The sequence below is a fragment of the Ambystoma mexicanum genome, chromosome 6p (genome assembly GCF_040938575.1).
Source record: "Ambystoma mexicanum isolate Mex_15411 chromosome 6p, UKY_AmexF1_1, whole genome shotgun sequence".
Lineage (NCBI taxonomy): Eukaryota > Metazoa > Chordata > Amphibia > Caudata > Ambystomatidae > Ambystoma > Ambystoma mexicanum.
In genome coordinates, this window is record NC_090935.1 from 189545966 (window position 1) to 189571162 (window position 25197).

Consider the following 25197-nt stretch of genomic DNA (forward strand, 5'->3'; position numbering starts at 1 on the left):
TCACATTCTATCCAAACTGATACATAGCGTGATGCGGGAATTGGGACATGGCTGCAGATTAAAGCCTCCAATTCCCCATCAGCTTCCTGGTATTATCACATGATTGCAGAACGGTCACAAGACCTTGTCACGTCATCGTGCACTCAAAAATGTGAATTATATTTATCCTCTAGCTCCCTGCTGCATTGGTCTGTAGTCTCTTCGGATACACAGTCGCCCAAATTAACACAAATATTTATGATGTAATGAGATATTACTAATGGAATTATCCATTATACACACATCACCAACGTGGCAGTTATGACAAGTTTGGGGGTCCCACCCCTGTCCTATGGACATGGGCGTATGCGCATCCAATCCCCTGTGCCCTCTGACCACTGTGCCTATCCGGAGATGTCCCTAAAGTTGTGACTCACTTTTAAGTAGTTCTGGGGTGTCACCCCTGTTTTACGGACACCTGGGTGCATGCGCATCAGATCCCCTGTGCCCTCCGAACACCGGCCTGTCTGGAGATGTTCGCAAAGTCGTGATGCACTTTTAATTAGTTCATGGGTTGCACCCCTGTCCTACGGACACCTAGGCACATGCTTATATGATCTCATGTGCCCTCCGAACATCGGGCCTGTCCGGAACTGTCCGCTGCATGTGTCATACTTTTAATTATTTTGGGGAGCCCAGACCTGTCCTGCAGACACCTAGGTGCATGCGCACACTGCATCCTGCACAATAGGTGTTCTACGGAGAGCCATACTATCCGTGGACATTCAGGGACATCACCATGTGACTGCATCTGCGTTGAGCATCAGGGGTATCAACAGACACTGTCCTTACACCCGGACTCTTAAAAAGTGCATTTCACTTCACCCTTGCAGAGGTCCTAGATCATATCCTGGTTGATCCAGCAACTTTTTTCAACATTTGAGCCCTCCATGGAGCATGCAACTGTATGCTGAGCACACCCCTATAAAAGGCCACACCACACTGCTGCTCCTCATTGTGTTTTTGGCTAACCAGGACTGAGCACTTGCTGGAGAATGCTGTTTCTGGATTCCTGCAATTGCTATACAATGGCTTCAGCTGCCTCATCACAACCACCACCATCTGGAGGGCGTGGGGAGGGAAACAGGCCTGGTGATGCAGAGGGGGAATAAAGAAGTCTACAAGGATGAGCTAGTGGAAATCCCTGTTACCAACTGCCAGCATGAGACTTGGGTGTGGAGGCATTTTACCACCATTGGAGGGGTAAACAAGGTGCGTCCAGCCCAGTGCAATGTTGTACTCAGTCTGAAAGTCTGAGCTGTATAGCTATGGGACCAGCTCCATGCCATGACACCTGAGGTCTAACCACAAGGCAGCATTTCAGAGAGTAGTCACTTTCAAATGTGGTAACAGGTTGACATCTACTGTTGCATCCTCAACATCTTCTCCTGCCACCACAAAAGGCATTCCTGTGGGGCAGAAGATCCCTGAGGATGCCTTGCAGGCCATGCATGATGCAGTCAACCCTTTTTTTTCGAGGGTCACTGTACTCTGAATGTACTTTGACACACCACCCTGCAGAGGGGAGCAGTTTTGAAGTACCTTCGAGGCTGCGGTCTGGAAGCATGAGAAACAGTGCCCCTTATCTAAGTAAGGCCCACCCAACATCGTCCTCTCTACACCTGCCCCTTAGTCCCTTTTTTGGTGCCCCTTCCCTTCCTTGTGTGTCCTGTTTACAAAAGCCCAGAAAATCATAAAACACAAAAAAACTAAATAAAACTCTACTTTTCAGAGCCACCTTTCACAGTTCAAAAATAGAAATACCATAAAAAAGGTGCAGGTCCCTGCGCAGCCTGCAAAGTCTGTGGACAGTGCGGTAGTCTGCGGACATCTAAAAATGCGGGTGGTACCAGCATCTTAAATATTGCACTCTTTTGCAGGAGAAAGTGGTGGCTCTGAAAAGAGCCTTTTTTGTATCTTTTGCTTTTGAAAGTGTTTTTCAAGTTTTAAAGTAAAGTAGGGAACACCTACTGCAAAATAATTGATATATATGCAAAAAGGGATGCAAAGCATTTAGGATATTTTGCAAAAAAAGCTGATTGCCATCATAGTTAAGACGTACTCGATCTCTGTGAAAAATATTGGTACAGTGAAATGTAATGTTTTCATTATCGAAAGACGTCATGCCAACATCTCTCAAAAATGCACAAACAGCCTTGTTGACATAGTGCCTCATTTTCTCCATTTGCGGACCAAATGAACTGGAGCGCAGCCACATCTGTCACTGGGCAATGTGAGAAAAAAATACTCTGGGGTTTGGGAACATGTCCTTCATTTTCCCAAATGTCTACTTCATTGACAACTGCACTGAAATTCCAGTTACATGGCCTAAATTGTTCCCTCCACAATGAACAATAATGATGGCCGGATGTGACCAAAGCGTGACCAAAGTGACACAAAGTAGGAGCAAGTCCAGTCACTTCATGCCACACACTCCATACCTCTTCACCTCAACTTGATCAAATCCAAGATGTGCAGCCTCTCCACACTGCTCTGCATACACCTGCAACCAACGGATCCATGAACCCCCCAAAATCCACACAAACTCTTCCTGCTGAAAGACACAGCCATAGCCATCTGCACTCCTCTCAGCAAACATACCTTCTGTCACACTCTCTCCTTACATTTCACACCCAGGAAACATTATTGGCCAATCCCCTGAGGCTCCACAGTCCCATGTTGTCCACAGACTACAGCGGTGTCCATGTAGAGATCATCCAATTCGAGGGGCTGGGGAGAGAAATTTAACCCAGGGTAGGTGATTTTCTCATTAGTGAGGTGTTGGATTTTCTCTTCTGTTTTCCTTATAGGCTTACATGAACCTCTTCAGAGCATTCCTTACATTATAAAGCAAAATGGCATTTCCAATGTTTGACAAATAAACGGCATCTGCAGTAAATAAATTCACACTCTTAGAATTAATGTTCTCATTCTCAAACGAGAACATCCCAACACTACACAAAAAATAAGATAGGCCTCTTTTCACAAGACACCTTCCTACATCTTACTGAGGACAGAATACATCGGGGCAGTTCCATAGTACTCAAGGTGGTAAGTGTGAAAATAGCACATTTATGCCTTTAGCAAGTCCTTCAGTGGTCTTTGCAAACTTACTGCATTTATGTACCCCAAATGCAGTCCTCCACAGCGCACCACAAGAACATCTGGAATATTGAAAGTGGCCATATCTCTACAAATTACAAATTGCGGCCAGGCACACCACACCACAAAACCTCTACTCCCACAAATCCAAGGGTGACAGAAATGCCACTTATCTCTGCATACCTCTGCAGATTAGTAATGAAACAATCTTCCACCATCCACACACTGAGTCTTTCCATCTCTCCAAGCACAGCCATCTTCAATGCACACACAAATGAAAAAAGTATGACCCTCTCTTCGTATAAAGCAAAACCTGACACCTGATTGGCGAATCCCCACAGTCCCATTTCCATGCCAGGCATCCTGAGAAGACCCGGGTGTGGTGAGGGGATAGTATAAGAAACTTGCCCTATAATATATGTTTAAAAGTATTCACTTTCTGGTACACAAGAAAGTGAATACATTTCAATATATTTAATTTATGAACGCAGATGACACATGATCTTGGCTTCTATAGACATATGTCTTTTAAGTAAAAGTGATTGATTGCTGAATCTGACCCAAGTTGTTTAGAGAAAGGGCAAGTTTCTTATACTATCCTCTCACCCTAGATAAGCGGACCACCAACATTCTCTATGGCTTGCAATACTCAAGGGTTTAGTTTAGATCGGTTGCAGGGCAAGTTAGATAGGGGTTGCACATTTGGCAACTGGATACATTTAAGTAATTATGAGTAACACACCCGAGGCTTGTTACTAAAGCATGCTGTGTGCATGGATTGAAAAATTGTAAAATCCAATGCATTTAGAACTGTTCATTGCAGCACCATATGAGTGAAACCAAATAAATGTATTTGTACATTTACATCAGTGTTGTGTGTAAGTGTTATAAAAACAAATGGAAGAAAATGGATATGAGTTCTCCAACATATTGAAATAGCACTCAAATAACAAGCAGGCATGTGTGGGAAAGTTAATAAAATTGCACACACTAACATTCTCCTTTCTAATCTGTACATGCTTCTTGGCCTCTCCATTTTTTTCAGCATATTAGAACTTGCAGTGCACCATTTCTAATACAAAGAGTGCAACAACAACTCTCACACTTTCAAAACTCCAGCCCCATAGGGCATACTTACCATGGACCCACCAGCCCCAATACCTGCTAGTGCTCTCAATGCCCCCATTCCCAGACAGTGCTATGCAACTGCACACAAATAGAGACTTACATTTTCCACCACCTGTCTTTCCAGGCCAACATAACCTGTAATGTCCTAGGGACACTGGGGAGGAAGCTGGCAAACAATTTTTAGGAATCTGGTGGCAACTCGTCTGCAGCAACTGCAGTGCTACAACCATACTTTTTAATCACATGCAATGTTACTAACTCTTCTTCCCAGCAAATCCTCTTGCAGTTCTTGGACTACAATTATTTTGCTATTACCACATATACCCACTCATTTTCTTCTTTCCCAATTGCAGTGATGAACAGCCTCCTGAAAGTCAGCAACGTCTCCCCTAGAAGATAAAAACAGGAAGAAAACTACTCTTCTCATCCAACAAAGTAAGTTTAGTAGTGTAGTAGTATTCTTTCTGTTACTCATATAGTGCAATATATCCGTGTAGCAGCCTACAAAATTCTATCCAAACCAACAGAATTTACTTCACTCTTACTCATTGCACCTCAGCAGGTACTCTCTTTCTGTTCTGATCTTAACACCAGTATCGTACCACCTACTAGTATTATGAAAACATCATAATGTCCTTACTTATTCATGCACAGTACACGGTCATACGCACTGAACCAAGTCCCACACTCATATACACACACAGCTACTATTACAACCTTCCCAACAAGAACTAACAGTCAATTGCACAATCACACAGCCCTCCATTTATGCCTGCCCTGATATCCACACACTCATTCACAATGCACGCAAATTCATTGCACAACTTTCACACCCACACTTTCCTTTTTTCTCCAATAGACAGAACAGAATGCCTACCAAAAAGCAACACCATAGAAAATAATAAAGAAAAGAGCAGATAAAACTAAAAGCATGCAACCCAAAGCTGAAATTATAGAAAATGTTCAAACAAAACAGCTAATACAGTCAATCAACAAAACTGAACCAGCTAGCAGAAAAATAAAACCTATGGCCCATCTTCCAAAAAGTTAAAATTAAAAAAAACCATTAAGAAGAATAAAACTATTCATAGCACTAGCACTAAATCTACCAATGTTTACATAGCCACAGTTAAGCATTCAAAAGAAGTTACAAAAAACATTCCACCGTAGAGTACTTCACAATCTTATAAAAAATGCAGAGAAATCACGCTCAACCCTTACAAATTACTGCAGAAAACTAATCCTGGAAGCTCTCATTGACGGAGCAATGCCGCTCAAAAGAAAATGGGTTATATTAATTCTAACCAGAATGAAACCACTGTAAGTGACTTCAATCCAGCAATCCTACTAAGTCAATGCCTAGTCTGGGATGCCCAATGGAAGCCCTTATTTATAGATTTTTATGTCAAGTTCTTAAATCTGGATGATAAACCCTTATATAACGCCCCTCTCTTTGAATCCCCCTGACCTCACTGAGCCAAGAAGTAGGTTTGTTTTGCAAATTAAAATATTTATTTGAAGAATTAAACAATAGATATGTATATCACACTTTTATGAATAAATTAATATTTGATAACACACTTATGAATATAATAGTGATCAACAATGGGTACTATTACAATAGCACAATTCTTTAATCACTTAGGAGTTGGTATAGAAAGGATAAGGTAGCAGAGAATACTTTTATGATTTCACTCCCCCCCTATGCAATATGAAGAGGTGGAAAGGAGAACACACAGGTTTGAGGAATACAATCAAAATGCAGTTCAATTCCAGTTGCCCTCCAGCAAGCTTAGAGGAAACCAGTATGATTTTAAACAGGCAAAAATACTTTTAAATGTGATTGCAATGAAGTGCAAAATATGCTAAAAATGATTTTAATCCACTAAAGGAGATTCAGGGTAGGTGATAGTTACTTTAGATTGGTACAGGTCAACACTAGCAATGATTCATGAATGATTATCAGATTGAAAACGAATTTCAGCGGTGCAAGCAAGAGACAGCTATTTTTAACATGTGGTGAAATTGAGCCAAATGGCAATTCGCGGCACTTTTTCTGAGTGCGTAAATCGCGATTACGGAAAAACTATAAGGAGTTGAAATTTTGCTTCTAGGACGTGCGGTTCAAAAGATACGGACGTTTTTGTGGAGGTAGATTTTCAGAAATAAAGTAAAGATTTCAGAATGACAGCTAGTGCTTTTACAGGTTGGAAATCACAGAATGGACACACAATATCTATGCAGTTCTGGACAGGTTGAAATGGTTTGAATAAGATTATTTTAAACTAAGAGATTGGTTCTGTACAGTTCTTGGCTGGATACTCACTCCTAGTTTTGGACTGGAATGGGCCTGGGACTGCACTCTCGCCACCGGACGGTCTCTGGCACTGGTTCTGCTCACAGCGTGGCCTCTGGTCTGCTATCGGCACTGCACAGCGGTCTGGTCTGGTTCTGTCTGGATACAGCACTGCTCTCTCTGGATCTCGGTTCTGGCACGGGGTTCTGGGCCAGAAGCGAACAGCACAGCAAGGGTGTTGAATAGTTTGGGTAGGTTGCTGGATTATGGGGCCTGCTGAGAAGGATTCAGCTTGTGGATTAGGCCTCATTTCTCCAAGGTTCTGGATTTTAGGTTCTAGAGTTTGGTTGTGGAGTCTGGATATGTCTGGATCTGCAGTCTGGAGTATCTGTCTGGATACTATCTGGATCTGGAGTCTTCCGGCAAAGTGCTGCGCAAGAAATCAGTTGAAGAGTGGAAAGAGAAGTCCCTATCTGGGTCTCAGTGGTTCTTTTTATGTGTTTCCAAAGGGGGTATGGAGGCTGACTTTCTATGCCCAACCCACTAAGGATTTGATAGGTTAAAGGATTTACTTTCCTCTGACTGGAGAAGGGAGTTGTGAGTCAGAATGAGTCATCAGGTATCATCTTTATGGCTGAAGGAAAGAGCACTCCCCGTTGGTTTCTCAAGAAAATACATTTTTCATAATCAAACCTGCTTCCCAAATACACAAGTTGTTGAGAATACATGTACATATCACATATTAATTAAGACAGGACTCTGGTTAACCCTGCTCTTTCTAAGAGCTTGGGTTCAGAAATGACAATTTATTCGTGATTTTGGTAGGTTTTGCAATATTGGTTTTGCACCAAATATTACACGGAGGTACACCCCCTCTCTGGGCATATTACAGTACGTTTTCATTTTTCTAGCATAAACACAGTGTCTACAATATTAATAAATACGGGGCTTGGCCTCAGAACACCCACGGCATCCAACTTCATCTTCAACTGTGAGTGAAGGTGTAATTTTAAGAATCTCAAAATTGTACATTTCTATCAGCTGGTTACAATTAGTTATCAGTATTCTTATAAAGCATATATTTGCCTTCACTTCAGTACACCCATTGGTTTGTCCCCGCCCTAGAAGCTTGGCTTGACTCAGAGGTCACATGTCTTGTTTTTCCTAGAGCAGTGTGGACAGTTACACCTCAAATCAGCATATTCTATTCATCCCAAAGCCCCCATTGTTCCTTTCTCCAGGCTGCAGGGAAAATCCCCTCCCTCTTAATGAACAGGACCATGTGATATCCTGCCTTCTGGTGTGGAGTCCCCAGGTGTGAAGGATTCCCGGGGACAGCAAGCCTTTTGAGGTCTCAGCTAACTCAGGTTACTGTTTAGCTTCTGAAATACATGTCTCCTGTCAGAATTTAGATCACCAGCACCGGGCAGTGGCGAGCACCGGTACTGCACCTATTTTTGACAGCTGTATTACCAGTAAGCAATCCTCAAAATATACTTTGTTCAAATATAGATACACTTCTGTGGACGTCAGATTCATGTATATTCTTGCGGGAGAATGATGATGACCCCCCAACAAGGAAGTGGGACCTTTTTAGTGGTTTTGGTGAGCCATGATTTTAGCAATTTTTGACATCAAATAAAACTGATTTTGAACAGCTCTATATTCCTTTGCACTGATGTTGCTCTGTGTGCAGCCGAAGGATGGGGTCTGGCAATGGTCTCCTGTATTAACACTGACAGAGGCAAAAGAAGATAGAAACCTATCTTTCAGATTTTTACTGCGCATTTTGGGATGATTTATGGTGAGCAGCATGCTTTCCGGTGGCCATTATGATGTTTCCGCTGCCAGTAATGCACAGTGATGTTGCAGGGCTTGGATGTGTGGGTTGAAACATCCCACACCACTAACAAAATGAATCAGTAAAATTCAAAAAAGTACTTCAAAACATGTGCAATGTCAACAGAGATGCCTCTGCAAACTTCTATGCAGGTGAGTGGATTCACAAAACCAGCACGGAACAATATTTTAATGAAGAGGCATACAAACAGGAGCAGAAAAACCCAATTGCCATACATAGCAGTAGCCCAGGGTATGAAATGGTAGACAACGCCATTATGGCAGAAGAAACCCTCATTGAAAAAATGTCCCCAACAAACTTACAATCAACTCTCCATTCCACTGAACCAAGCCGTCCAGTCTAAGAATGGCCCTGCACCTCAATGTGTAATGTACAGAAGTAATCCTTCAAATTCTAATAGTGTAGATGCATGTTCTTTTCCTCCACTCTTTCCTAGAGGAAAAGGAGGAAGATATGATGAAAGATCCACACAAATTAGTGCATGAAATATCACTCTTTAAGAATGTATTCTGAAGACCCAAGATTCAAACAAAATGTTGAATACATTTTCCACCTCTACTTCAAAAGTGCACTAGGAACTATATGTTATGGAGTTGCACACACATTAAAAACAGGCTCTAACATTTAAGCATGTCTGCTATCCAACTGCTTCAAAAGATAAAAGTATGTCACGCTGATGTACGTTGTATGCTAAGGAACCTAGGCCTACCCACATGGTTTGTTACTTTACGTTGCACAACTTCTTGCACACTGTAAACCAAAATAAAGATGGAATAGATACAAAAACACCCAGAGAACTCTGTTCCCTTAAACCTGTCAATGTATAAAGAAACTTTCACCATCACTTCATTGCCATGCTGCACTTTATCTGCAATAAAACTATTCCTCGGCTCACAGAAGTGCAACACTTCTATTGGAGAAGAGAATATCAATCCAGAGGAGCACAACACATCTGCATGGTTTTGTGGATAAAAGATGCTCATAATTTTGGACATGATAGTGACGCCGCTGTTTTACAGTTTATTGAAAAATACATTACCGGCGACATCCCATCAGAAACCGCAGATAGTGACCTATATACACAAATCATATGCTTAAAAAAACTTAAGTGTGGTAAATACAGCTGATGTAGATATAACAACAAAGGCAAATACTATAAGAAAAGTTGCTTTGGCTTACAAACACCAGTTTGCACAAAAGGAAAAATAAATAACGTGATGTCTTCTGTTACACAAAGCGTAAAAGGCAAATCCTCTAAAAACAACATTAAAAGGGACGAAGCATCCATGTACATCAATGATTACAATGCAATCATTGCCCACTTGTGAAATGCAAGCATAGACATACAATACATTGCAGACAATTCCACTGCAGTTGCAAGATATGTCACAGCCTTTCTCACCAAAGCTGAGAAAAGAGAGCTAAAAGACCTCTGGGATGACATATCATATGACAAAAAACTATCACAAACATTGTACACCTTTGGTAAAAAAAAATGCTCTCCAATAGAGAATGCAGGTGCTACGAAGTGGAAAACTGTTCAACAGTTACAGCCTTATATGGCACATCTGAACACATTGTCTGGCTGAAGCTTGGCCCACTTCATCCAAAATAAGAGTACTAAAATCCTATCAAGAGATAGAAACCATAGCCACAAATGACCCCAACATCCAGGCCATTAAAAAAAAAAAAAATTGAATGGATAAATACTACCCAAACAGAAGTACTGCTTTGGAAACATGCATGTGTGCATGTGTCTGTACAACATTGCCCAAAACTACACCTACAAAAACAATGTCACACGAAAGGAGACAACTGGAAAATATTCAGTCTCAACTTGTGAAGGAAGCCTAGTGAAACTCACAAAACCCAGTATAATCATATAAAGTCATATAAATGTATCATTTAAATCTCCACAACATAGAGAACTGTTTTACATGGCCTTACTCCAACCTTTTAAACTTTAAAATAACTATAGGTGACAATGGCTCATTTGAAACTGCATTCAAAGCAAGTGAAGTGGTGAAGTGGTGAATTTCAGGGTTTTTTCGGGTTTACTTGGAACCATAATGTTTTTTTCACTGAATTTCATAGGTTTTTAGTAGCGCAATTTAACCATAATGTCCCTTTAACAAAGTTTTTTTTTTACCTAATTTCATAGGTTTTTAATAGAGCAACTTAACCATAACGTCCATTTAACAAAGTTTTTTTTACTGAATATAAATAACATAGTGTGAATTTGATAGATGTTTACTAGGATTCCTTTGTTTATATACATGTAACATAGAACATACTGAACCCCCAGCTAGTGATGTTGATGTCCGCGGACTGTACGTATGTCCGCGGATGGACGCGGTCAACATCAACACTATCCAAAAACTCAGGGGGTATCTTACATTGTTGTATCATACAATATAAACACAGCACAGCACAAGTTCAAAAAGCAGCACATAAAAACATTATATGTAATAATAAATAAGAAGTGGAACCTATACATCAACAGTCCATTTAAATAGCATATGCACCAGAATGGAATATACCAAAACAAAAGATATATGCCTCCAACATAATTACCTCACAGAAACTGCACAGCAAAAAGCAACAGCAGACCTACACAGCAGTAACAACAAAATTTACCAATAACTAGTAAGTAAACTTCAATGTTCTTATATATTTTGAAACGTTCTATATTAGGTAAACTAAAAGTAATATTTTTTTTTTACACAGAAATGTCCAGTACTTTGGAATGGCTGGAAGAAAATTTCCCACCTAATGAAATGAGTGAAGACAGTGATACTTATGGTAGACACAACACTTCTCTATACAAGCCAATTCATAACCATTACTTTATGTGTACTTAACATTTTTTTTTCAACAGACCATACAAACAGTGAAAATAATATACCAAGAGAGACATTAGAAAATGCTCTGCAGCGAATGGAACAAAAAATGGATATGCTAATAAAAAATCTCAATCTTTTAAAACATATTGTGGAGGAACACATAAAAGAAAACATTACATATCACTGTACCACATGTCACTGTTCCCCCTCTCCATATCCCAGTCAACTATCCCAAACCCTCCCCACCAAGAAAAACATTATGATGAGTCTTCCATCCCTTCATCCCCTCCCATCCATCATCTCCAAACCCCTAATTCCCCTGCATTTGTGTCAGTTTCTGCTTCCCCCCTCTTTCATAAATTTTATATTTGTATAGAATAATAACATTTTATGTGTGTTGTTACTTTATTCCTCTGAGTATTACTTTTTTTAAAAAGGCTGTTAATGTGTCCATGGACAACGCGGGTGTCTGGAATGTCTGCAATTAACCAAAATGGAGGTGTCCTAAGAACACTATATGTCCGTAATATCCGCAATCAAGATAGAAATGTTCTTAGAACACACCCGGTGTCGGGGATGGCCGCAATTAACCAAAAGGGAGGTGTCCTAAGAACACTATACCTGTCTGTACTGTCCGCAATCAAGATGGAACAAGATGGAACTGTTCTTAGAACACACCCTGTGTCAGGGATGTCTGCAATTAACCAAAATGAAGGTGTCCTAAGGACACTATACCTATCCGTATTGTCCGCAATCAAAATTTAACTGTTCTTAGAACACACTTGATGTCCGGGATGTCCGTAATTAACCAAAATGAAGGTCAGGACCTGTTCATACTGTTCGTAATTAAAATGGGAGTGACCGCAGCACATGACATCCTTTCGCATGTCTGTAATTATTTAAATTAAAGTGTCCTAAGAACATGCCCTTGTTCGCAATGTCCACAACCAGAATGAATATGTCTATAGAACACTTAACCCGTCCACCTGTCCGCAATGTTATGAAGCACATTCATTTTATTCAGGGTCTTGCACACTGTCCGTAGAACATCTAAGGGTTACCAGACATTTGGTCGAAAAAAATTGGTCGACCAGACAAATGGTCGAACCAATTTGGTCGAAAACCAAATGGTCGAATTTTTTATTTTTTTTATTTTCACCCTTTTTTTTGGGGGGGGGGTCCCCCCAACCCCCTTTTTTTCTAAAAAACCCTTTTTTTCAACAAAAAAAAACACGAAAAATTAATATATAATTTAAAAAAAAATTTGACCATTTGGTTTTCGATGAAATTGCGTCGACCAAATGTCGTTCGACCAGTTTTTGGTCGACCAAATGTCTGGACACCACATCTAAGCACATGCGCACCACAACCATGGGTCCTACGAACATCGCGCCTGTCCGTAACTGTCCGTCGCACATATGTTGCACTTTAAATTAGTTCAGGGTCTAGAACACTGTCCGTAGAACACCCGCACGCATGCTCACAACTGAACTTGCACATTTGGTGTCCTACGGACAGCCTTTCCATTCGCGAACATGTCCGCGATATCATAATGTGAATGCACCCACGCTGAAAGTGTCCTTATTTGCGGACACTGTCCGGGTCCCCAAACATTGTAAAAATACTTTTATGGACAATCCAAGGTATTTTACAGTAAAAGTTCACTATTGCAAATATCCCAGACAATGTCCCTTGCTCTCTACATACTTTTTGGAACTTTTTGAGCCTTTTTTTGGTGTTCGATCAATCTGCAGACAGCTCGGCTGTCCGCGAAGCGCGCACCAGCACCACTATAAAAGGACACACCCTAGAATTTCTCCTCATTGTGCTTCTGGCTACCTGACAGAGCACTGCTTCAGACCTGCATTGACTGCATTGCTGGTGACTTCTGCCTGCTGTTATCCAGATGGCAACCATGGCTGCTTCAGCTTCATCACCATCCCCACCCCCTCCACCACCACCACCTCCCCACGGGCCTGCAGAGGAAAACGGGTGTGAGGATGCAGAGGAGACAAATGAAGAGGATGAAGTGGATGAGGTAGTGGAAGTCCCTACTACAACAACTCATCGTGAGTCTTGGGTGTGGCGGTTATTTACCACTCTTGATGCAGTGCCATAAGCTTGTGCGAATAAGGTGATCTGCACTCAGTGCTGCATGGTGCTGAGTCGTTGAAAGCCTGGTTCGTACAGCTATGGTACGACATCAATGAAGCAACACCTGAGGTCGTTCCACAGTGGAGCTATTCATAAGGTTGTACCTTACGATAAACGTAGTAGATTGAGTTCACCTGCAGCATCCTCGTTTCCGCTCCTGCCACCACAAGAGACACTTCTGTGGGACAGCGCATCCCTCCAGCTGCCTCGCAAGCCATTCATGATGCTGTTGACCCTTACCTTTTGAGGGTCACAATATTGTGCATGTACTTCGACTCAGTACTCTGCAGCGGGGAGAACCTTCGGAGTGCTTTCGAGACTGCGGTCAAGGAGCTTGAGAGGTCTGCTACCTACCTAAATAAGGCCCACCCTACATCTTCCTCTCTCCACCTGCCCTTTCTTATCCCCGTGGTTGTTGTCCCTTCCTTCCCCTCCTTTCCCCTCCTTTCCTTGTGTGTCGTGTTTAAAAAAACAATAAAAATATAAAACAACAAAAACAAAACAAAAAAAAGGCTCTTTTCAGAGCTGCCTTTCACAGTTTAAAAATAGAAGTGACAAATAGTTCAGAGCCCTGTGCATTTTTTAGAAGTCCGCGGACAGTCTGTGGAAAGTCCACAGAAATGTTTTTCTTAGGTGTGCTGCCATATTAGAACCATTGCACTTTTCTATGGGAAGAAGTGGTGGCTCTGAAAAGAGCCTTTTGGAGGTGTTTTTTTGTGTTTCAAAAACTTCAAATGATTAACACCTACTGCAAAAATGTTAATGTAATTGCAAAAAAGGTTGCAATGCATTTTATATATTTCGCAGAAAAATATGACTGCCAGCATAAATAAGATGTACTCCATCTCTGCGAAAAATGTATGAGCTACGTAACATATTTTCATTGTGAAAAGAGGACATGCCAACATTTCTTAAAAAGGCACAAACAGCCTTATTGACATTGCACCTTGCTTTCTCCATGTGTGGATCAAAGTAGAACGCAGCCATATTTGTCTCTGTGCAATACACAAAGCAATTACTTTGGAATTCGGAAATATGTCCATGACCTTCCCAAGTCCTTCTTTCATTGCAAATTGCAAAGAAATACCAGACACATGTCCTAAACTGTTCCCTCCACAATGAATAATAATAATGTTTGGATGACGCTGTGTCACCAAAGTAGCACAAAGAGGTACCAAATCCAGCCACTTCATTCCACGCACTCCATGCCAGTGCACTTCCACATGAGGGAATCCAAGATGAGCAGCCACTCCACAGCGTTCTGCATGCACCTCCAACCAATTTATCCATGAGTCTCCCAAAATCCAGATAATCTTTTTTCTGAATCACACCGCCATAGCTATTTGTTCTTCACTCAGGGAAAAAGACTTTCTGACAAACTCTCTCCTTACACAACACACCCAGTAAACCCTATTGTCCAATCCCTTGCTCTGCTCAGTCTCATTTGCATGCCTCTCAACCCCAAAATCCCTGTATGTAATACGTGTTGTCCGCAAACAACCACGGTGACCGTGGACAAATCGAAAAATCTGAGCGTGTTGAATGTAAATTTAAATAGTGTGCCCCATTTCCCCTTTGAGGTTGGCTCTGAAAAGAGTCATTTTTTTGTTTTTTGCAGATACTTGAGAGACACCTTTTATTTTGTATTTTCTTTTCTTATTATTTTACTCTTCACATTAGCTTCTCCAAAGCAACCCTTATGTTCCAAAACAGCATGGCATTATCCATAAAAGATAAAGAAATGCCATCTTCTTTAAAATAAACAGCATTACCAGAATCAATGTTCTCATTATTACAAAAGAACATACCAGCTCTACGCATGGAAGAAAACATGCCTCCGTTGATTGCACACCTAGCAATGTTTTGCCGCGGACAAAAAACAGAACTATTCTCCCATATTGCTCTAGGTACTAAACCAGAAAAAATAGCTTTTGCATTTGGAAGGACTTTCATTACTGCTTGAACGAAGTGTTCCAAAACTGCCAAATCTAAGGGCACTGACATAGCCCAAATTCAAAGTACCACAGTGCAAAACTAGCACATGGGGACTGTTCATCCTGCCCATATCTTCACAAATTTGTATGATTCCCTGCACATTGAAATCAGGCACATTTATCCGCACCACCTCCACTCCTTTAACATCAAAATTGTTTTGCCACATTCCTGCATTTAGCATACTGCTCCAAACCATGCACAAACATATCCACAACCACCAACACCCTGACTTCCTCCACCTCTGCCATCTTCACTGCACACAGCCTCTTTCAACACAAATCCACAACCTCAACACCTGATTGGCTATTCCCTACAGACCCTTTCCATGCTGGATTTGCTGAAAATCCCCTGGATGTGGCACGCCCCCTGTCTGCGGACAGCCGTGGTGTCCACAGAGCGCCTAACTCTTGGGTAGCCCTTCTAACCTTTGCACTTCACTCTCTGTACCATTCCCTCATTGGCTTCAGCTAAGCAGTCACACAACCATCTACCAATCACATCTAAGAACTCTACTTGCAGCTTCATGCATATCCACATGCATGAATACAAACTACAGGTATGAATATGTTCTGCACAGTACATGTACAGCTCTTGTATAGATGCATATAAACAGGGTAACTGTCACTTAACCTGTATAACCTACAAAATTAACTTGCTGTCATTTTTCCCATCTGCTATAATCAACTATCACTAGCAAACCTGTCTGCTCTCCAATTTCTTTTACACACAAAGTTATCTAAAAAAGAGTAATTTCATATTAAAAGATGGGAGAAATAACAGTATAATTGTAGAAAAACACTTTCTAGTGTACTATAAAATTACACATATCCAGGATGAGTTCATGCATCTTAATACACTCACACAGATAGGCACTAATATTAGAAATGCTCCCAGCTGAAACAACGCCACTGCCTCTACATCACATCCTTCTGCTTTATTACTCACACCTTCACGAATACATACGTTCCATGCTTTTCTATACAGTGTCCGCCATTTACCCATTAAAAATAGCAACATATGTATATGATTATTTCTTCTATCTCCTAATATCCGATTACACAGACTTAAGAAGCCAAGTGAGTTTCATACGTTTAGTTTTATACTAATTTGCAAAGCATGTTCAACTAACAGATTCTAAGTAAAATATACAGGCTGCACATAGGCAAAGGAAACTGAATGTATACACTATGTTCAGTTATCAACAAACACTACTACTACAAAGACATGAAAATCAACGTCTAAATTAACAACAGTGCTATAAACACACAAATTTACTAACTTCTTTCTTTTACAATTGCAGCGAAGACGACTCTTCTGAAAAGCATCAGCATCTGAAGTACGAACAACAACTCAGAAAAAACCTACTCTTTCCATACAAAAAAGTAAGTACAATACTACCATAATGTTCTAACTGTTACACAAACACACTAGAATGTTACTATTGCAGAACAAATAACTGGTTTAATTCTATACCATTAGATTCAGTATTAGTGCTTCCCCTCACCACTTGCTTACTTTGTATTGTCATCTGAACCCCAGTGTAGCAACACACAAATACAAAAATAGCCTTCCCAGCTTTTTGTAGCTGGCCATTGCACAATCACACACCTCCACATACATCCTTACCATCATACTCAGAGACTCATGCACACAGCACACACACATTGCACAACAGCCCAACCCACACTTTCTTTTTTTCCAACAGACCCCAAAGAATGCCTAACAAAAAGCAACTCCGTAGAAAGCAACGCAGAAGTAGAGCAAATCAAAATAAAAATGTCCAAAATAAGCATCCATCTCTAGCAGAATTTGTACAAAAAGTTCAAACAAAACAGCTAGTACAGTCATTAAGCAAAACAAAACAAGCTTCCAGTACAAAAACTTTGCTTCCTCTTTCAAAATGTAAAACGAAACAGAAAGTGATTAACAAGAATTCAGCTACCACTACTGCTAACGCTGCCCCTATAAATCTGGATGTAATGGCATTGGCATGTAACCATACCAAAATAAGTATTTTACAAAAAATGTTCCGCCACAGAGTCCTTCAGAATCGTATAAAAAGAGGAGAGAAATCATGCACAAACCTTAAAACCTACCGTAGAAAATGAATCTTAGAAGGTCTTATAGACAGTGCAATCCTTCTCAAAAGGAAGTTATATATTTTAGTTTTAAACAGAATGAAACCACTAACAAAACTAACTACTATACTACAAAAAAGACTTCTCAATAAACGGAATATCAACAAAAATAACTTCTTACATATCTGTGGAGGTGAATGGAGTCACACCACCAGCACAGAACCATATTTTAATGAAGAAGCATACTCTAATTACACAGCCATGATAGTGGCTGTGTAGTTATGGTTAAATTGCTAATCCCATAGGAAGAGCACTTTTTGGGCGGCTTATAATGTTGCTCCTCCTGGACGAATCCTCACCAAACTTTGCAAAAAATGTATATGGCCCACTCTGAATTTTTTGCAAAGTTTGGTGAGGTTTGGTCCGCGGGGGGGGGGGCAAAGTTATAGAGAGGTCCCTAAATTTCTTTTTTTCCCATAGACATAATGGGAAAAAACTTTGCTCACGTCTACAGCCCAAACCGCTGGACGGATTTACGCCAAATTTGCGGCAGGAGCGCCAGCTTGGACCCAAAAGTGTGCCTTTGTTGATTTGGTGTAAATCTGTTCAGTATTTTTTTTTAAATGACCAAAACATAAGGCACAAAAAATTAGTGGTATCTGATTGGTTGCACTGTCTGCGCACTGGCCTCCGATTGGCCAGAATCATTTGCTGACTTTTGCATGGTCCGCGGACACCGGGACGCGGCTGCTGATTGGATGGTGAGATAACGTGAAATGCAACTGTTTTCCTGAAACGCCCGCCATCCTGGATTTGCAGACTTTTTTGGGGGCCGCGAACAGTGCAGTGAAAACTTTTTTTTAAAAAGCAGCATTTCACTTGTCAAACTCGACAAACAATATCTGGGGATGTGTGGGGTATGAAGATTGGATTGGATATGGCCATAAGAAGCCAAAAAATGGGTTGTTTTACCCCCCGAAAGTCCACAAACACTCTGGGTGTCCTGGGGGCAGTCCTGTGGTGTTCGCAGACACTTCAGATGTCTTAGGACATCTGTACCTATTTCTGCATTACAGGGTTGTGGAAAATCAGTTTTGGATGGCTTATAACTTTTTCGCCACTCAATGAAACTGCATGTAATTTTGCAAGTTTATTCTAGAACTAATCTTGAATGGTTTTTGGGATTCTGTCAAGAGGGGGCAAAATTAGAGGGGGAGTTCCCAAAATATTGTAAAGGCATATAAATGTGGTGTCATTTGACGAATCTGCACAGCATTTGGCAAAAAGATTTTGGATCTAGATATTAATGGTTTTCTAAAGTTTGGTGGGATTTTCTCAAGAGGGGGTGAAATTAGAGGGGAGTCTCAATATTTTTAATGGCTTATAACTTTGTTGCCATTTGACGAATGTGGACAAAGGTTCTGAGAAAGATTATAGACCAAACCTTCAATGTTTGTGTAAAGACTGAATGGATTTTGTCGAGTGGGGGCTAAGTTATATGACTATTGTATGTACATACATTTTGACACTTTTAAAAAAATAAAACATGCGCGGATTTCGAGCAAACTCGTGAGGAGCATTGGAAAGGACATTAAAGCATGGTTTTGCAAATGTGCCTGTGTTTTATTTTTTGACAAGTGTAATAATGTAGGTACAAAAAATAGTCATATACCTTTGGTGACTTTGGCCTGTGGCTATAGGCAGTAGCCAGATTGTCTGGGTCATGGCATAAGGTTATGACACAGACAATCTGGCTTCTGGCCATGACCGCTAGGGACGAAAAATTGTGTTAAAATGGCTATGTCTACCTGGGACCGGCTATGTGTAAAAGTTATTCGAAGGTAGGATAGGTTTGAAAGGGAAAAAAAGTGCTTGTGGTAATATGTTCATAGGGTTTTGCGGGCTGCCATGGCAAGAGAAGAGGGGCTGTGTATGAAGCCCTGCCTTTTCTTTCCATGTTGGCTGTCCTTTGCAGGCATCTCGCTATAGGAAGAAAAATCTATATTTTAGCACCCTGGGTTCCTGCTTTGGGAACCAGGCGTGCTAATGGCCTTTATCCGCCACTTCAGGGGCTGCAATGGACGATAATGGTCCGTAGTCCTCCTTATTTATTTATTTATTTATAATGCACCAATGCCTGTAGACATCAGGCTGTGTGGTTATCGTATTTGTTGAGGAAGATGAGGTGGAGGAAGACAGCTTACTACTTGCTGAGAAAGGAATAACGTTTCTGAGTGCATTGCGGTCATTGGATTTGGTGAGGCGGCGCATGGAGGTGGCCCCGTAGGAGTACTGTCCAGGTAGTCTGCGACTGAGAACAAAATTGCACTTACTGCATTTCACTTTGGTAGCTTTAGCCTTTGGTACACTCCCAACAGTAGCAATGAACTGGCACGCCCATGATTCCATCTTGGTGCTAGAAGTAGGCATTTCCTCTACCTCATCTTCTTGGTCCTCTTCATTGTCTTTGAAAGTACTGCGCTATTGTTGTTGTGAAGGTCCTCCAGCTGGTGGTGGTGGTTGCTCTTGGGGAGGAGGGATGGCAATAACTGATGCCATTTTTAAGATAAATAGCAGTTTTGATAAATGTATGTACTGTGTACGAGAATGATAATGAGTACGAAAAGGTGTAGGGGGTGTGCTAGGGAAATTTTGAAGTTGAAAGTTCCTAGATCAGTAAAAAATGCAATTCAGAACTGTCCGTGAAAGACGGATCTTATCGTGCAGTGCAGACGGGTTCTCGGACATGTCATCATGCCGAGCGCCAGCGTATGGTCCTGTGGCACTGTCCGGAAGGTCCACAATGAAGTCAGATGGTCGTAGATGTCTACGGATGCAAAACTAGTTGAAATAGTTGCACAAAGTGTATAGAAGTGTTAAAAATCATTCTAGAAGGAGGGAAATGGCAAGCAGAGTTTTAAGGTGACACTTTGTAAATTGGACACAAATATTGTTATATTTGGTAAGTATGATATTAGTAAGTTGTAGGAAAATAGCATGCACTGGTAAAAACCCATGAATTTCACATAAAAAACTTGGCTAAAGGGATGTTATGGGTAAGTTGCACTAATAAAAACCTATGAAATTCAGTAAAAAAACATTGTTAAGGGGATGTTATGGTTACAAGTAAAATCGAAAAACCCTTGAAATTTGCCAGTTATGGTAAGCTAAGCAACATAACACGCGCCAACACCGTGCACTGCTAAGACTAACATCCAGGACATCACAGATGACATCACAAATATCACTGATGTGATGTTGGCGAATGCTGGATGCGGCCGGTGGTTGGCTGGAGGGAAGAGTGCTCTGCATCAACGTTTTTGGGAAACGCCACCATGGTGCATCAGAGGACAGTGCAGCAGCGGAAGGGTGTGGAGAATGGACAGTACTGAACAGGTGGGGGTTTGAAAAGTGGGTAATGTGAAAAATGTCTGTACATGGAAGAAGACAGAGGATTGCCTGTAGTGGTCGTGTGTACTGTCTGAACTGGCGGGTACCTACACAGGCAAATACTTTGTGTGGTGATTGGAGGCAGCTGCCACAACAGCCCCATACATTGTGCTGCCACTTGTTTGCGGACACCTACTTCGTTGGAGAGTGGTGGCAGGTATGCATGTTTTAGAAGGAGAACATTTCATCAATGACATAGGTTGGGCAGTAGCGCAGGTGGGTGTGCTATGCAGATGGAATGCGGTAGTTGGCCACATGTTGTTATGCATGGGTTAAGGAACTTGCGTTGGGTAAGTGGAAGGATTATATTATTGGCTGCATGGAGTAAGGATGTATACAGTGGGGCATGGAGTGAAGAGCGTAGTCTTTTACCATAGCCACCGCACTAACGCAAGTGTGGATGTACATCCGGTGCAGGGTGGTGCTTGCATAGTGCGGTGTGTACAAAATGATTGCAGTAGGCTACTGTTGCGAGCCAAATGTGGGCAATTTGGCATTGGTACTATAGTTTAGGAATGGAAGTGGGGACCTGTGTAGTATGTGAATGAAAGTGCACAGGGGGCAGGAGAGAGTGTTTTCTTTTGTACATTAGGGTAAATGGTTCTATTTGCTGCTGTATAGGTACATGGCAGTGAGCAGGTTGGGTAGTAGTGATGACGGTAGTGCTGTGTATGTGGATAGGTGAAGTTGGTAAAATGGAGAAATGGATGGTGCCCTTATGTATATCAGTGATAGTCTTGAAGGTGCACACTGTTGGGTGCATGGACATAGGCCATGCACACAAGAGGGTAGGACTGTAGGACACAGACGGCAAGTGAGACTGTTCAAGGCCTAGACTGTTGGGTGCATGGCCGAAGGCCGTAGGCTGTAGGCCATGCACTCAAGAGGCCAGGACTTTAGGACACACACGGCACTAATGCATTTCGGAATGTGCAGTAGTTACAAGTTGGTGCATGGATGGTGCCATTATGTAGAAGTGAGACTGTTGAAGGCGTATACTGTTGGGGGCATGGGCGAAGGCCGTAGGCCATGTACTCAAGAGCCTAGAACTTTAGGATAGAGATGGTACTAATTCTTTTTGCAATGTGCAGTACGTAGATGGTGGTGAACTGTAAAAAGAAAGGGTGTGCAGCACATTTCAAACGCATTACTTACAAGCGGGTTACTGGATAGTGCCATTACGTGGAAGTGGGACTATAGAAGGCTTGGCTGTTTAGTGCATGACCGAAGGCCGTAGGCTGAAGGCCATGCACTCAAGAGGCTAGAACTTTATGACAGATGCAGTACTAATGTATTTTGCAATGTGAAGTACGCAGAGGGTAGTGACCAGTAAAAAAAGGAAATGCAGCATATTTGAAATGCAATAAAGCAGAGCATGTGAGCTGGCCATGGCTGCATGTTTGGTTTTGGTGGTGAGGACCCTGTTACAAAATGGGAAAGTATTTGATGTGTAGACCATAGGGCATGCAGTGAAGAGCGTTGGTTGTGACCTGTAAGTAATGGGTGTGGAGCACATTTCAGACGCAATACAGCAGGAGAAGTGAGCTGCAATGACTGCTTCTGTGGTTTTGCTGGTGAAGACACTTTTACAACATGGTAAACTTTAGGACATGTACTTGGAGATGGTGCTATGAAAAGTGATGCAGTGTGGGCAGTGGGTGCTGGGTTTGCATACTGTCACTATGGAGTTGTGGTGTCTGTGTTGAAGGGGTAGACTATTAAGTGTATGGTCGTAAGGTAATAGGCTGTAGGCCATGGATTGAAGAGTGTTGGACTTTGGAAAGTCCATACCACTAATGCAATGTTGATTGTGCATCTGGTAGATGGTGATAACCTGTAAATAATGGTTGTGCAGTACGTTGCAGATGACATAGAGCAGTAGAAATGAGCTGGCAGGAGTGTATGTTGGGTTCCGCAGGTGAGGTGGATGGTAGAATATGGTAAAGTTTTGGATGTGTGAGTGGAGATGGTACAATGAAAAGTCATGCAGTGTGCCCACTTGGTGCAGTGTGTGCATACTGCCAGTATGGCACAGGGTATGGTTGAGGTGCAGCTTATTTGGGTTCTTTACTATGATGTGTGCAGAATTGTTGAGGTAGGGCCAATGTTGTCACAATGATGTAGTTAGGTTGCTAGTGAAACACTGCGTCATGAATGGTAGTGGGTAGGGGTGAGCGAGGCTATGGTATGTTTGTGGTAACTGCAACCTGTTTTCGTAAATGGGTGCTTTTTGGAGTGAGGGAATTGGGTTGGAGTGCCACTATGTATGTTACGTTTGTGTACTATGTTAGCTGCCTGCATTGTCGTATGCATGCATTCATAGTGTTGTTTTGGGTGTGTGCCATGGTGCAGTGTTGTTGTGCATGGCCAAGGGTGTGCTGGGTGCACCAGCAGATTATTGTGGATGGTGAAATAGGGTATCGTGTAGGAAAGGTTTATGGTGGAGGGGCTTAGGAAGCAAAGGGAACGTGTTCTCAGAGTGTTAAAGGGGACATATGGAGTTGTGTACAGAAATGGTAGTGTGCTATGTGTAGTTTCAGTATGTGGTTGGGGTAGGCGCTTTGAAAATTGGATAGTCGTGAATAGGCGCCAGTAAGGGACTGTTGGAGAAATCGAGTGCAAAGTGAAGAAGTATTGTGTGTGCTTTAGTGGGGCGTGGCCTTAGCTGTAGCTGGGAAAGCGCATGTGCCACTTCATGACTTTTTTGGAAAAATCGAGTGCAAAGGGAAGAAGTATTGTGTGTGCTTTACTGGGGAGTGGCCCTAGCTGTAGCTGGGAAAGTGTACATGCCATATCAAATGAGGATTGGAGGGTGTGGTTTAACTAAAGGGGCAGTGACTTAATTACCGAACGGTAGATGTACTGAGGTTGGCAGACATGGAGGGACGGAGAGTGATAGCTTTGTGCACAATCTGCACAGTTATGCCATGGAAAGAGGCTTCAATACTGATTTTCAGTTGGAAGGAGTGCAGGCTTTTTGGGTCACAGTTTATGAGTGGGGTTTCGGCTGCATGGATATTCTTTGAAAATATGTGGCTTCTGTTGGTACTGTGGATGTGGTGGTCGTGCATTTTGGAGGACTACATTTGGGGCAAATGTCGCTTTTACTTTTGCTTGTTTTTTTAAAGAGAATGATGAAAGATTTGATGCAGATCTTTCCTACAGCAAATGTGATTTTCTCAGCGATCACAAGGAGAAAAAAATGGCAGCATGCCGGAGACAGCTGTCCACAGCGAGAGGTTGAGTGATGTTGGATAAATAGAAGCATGTGCAACTTTATGTCCAGTGTTGGGACGTTCTGCACAGACTATGACAGCATTAATAACAAGAGTTCCAGTTGTTCCAGAGAAATGGCATTTTTTTTACTTCCATTGGCAATGCTGTTGTGTTTGCCACTGTGCACGAAGGTTTGCAGAGAATCCTGTAGAAATGTTACATAACAGTTTGTCTTCAGTGGGAAAAAATGTCAGGAGGAGAAGCAAACCAAAACTGAGCAAAAGACAGTGAAAGAAGAAAAAAATGTATGAATGCACGTACATAATTAAAACATGAGAAAAATGCAAAAGAATATGTGTTTTTACACACCATCCTACACACATAATCCTCACCCCTTTATTTCACCCCCCCACCACCTCTAACACCTTCTCAACCCCCCTGCCCACCTCTAGTGTCTAGCACGGTAATGCTGCGCAATGCATGGTACTGTGAGGATTCGACATGGCACATCCTGTTCTTTTTAGGATGGCAGCTATAGCATTGGCATTGAGGAGGAAAAGCAATTGGGGAATGTGCTTACTGGTTGTGGTGTGTACACAAACAGTGTGATGGAAGGTTTGGCTTTACAGATAAATGTAGGAGGCTATGTTGAACCTGTGCAAGGTAAGGGGCATGCATCATGTTTGTATGCATGGACTACACGCACTTGCGTAACGTAGCTACTATACATTCCCTGCTGCTTTTGTGGGATCACTTTTCTGAAAATTGTAGTACTTGCATTGAAATGGGAAGACCATATTGTGAAGTGTATAACCTATGTGGCAGCAATGAAGTTGTTATGTTATGCATGCAGTGTGTGCATCATATCATATGATGTCCTATTGTCTTCCTGCTGTTTGTATTGCACCTACATACAAGTGTGTGAAGGATGGCCGACGAAAGGGACGCAGATAAGGGTGTGGTGGGAAGAGGATAGTGGAAATGGAAGAAGGACTGTTTATGAATTGTTCGGGTGCGGCTCTAACGGTACTTTGA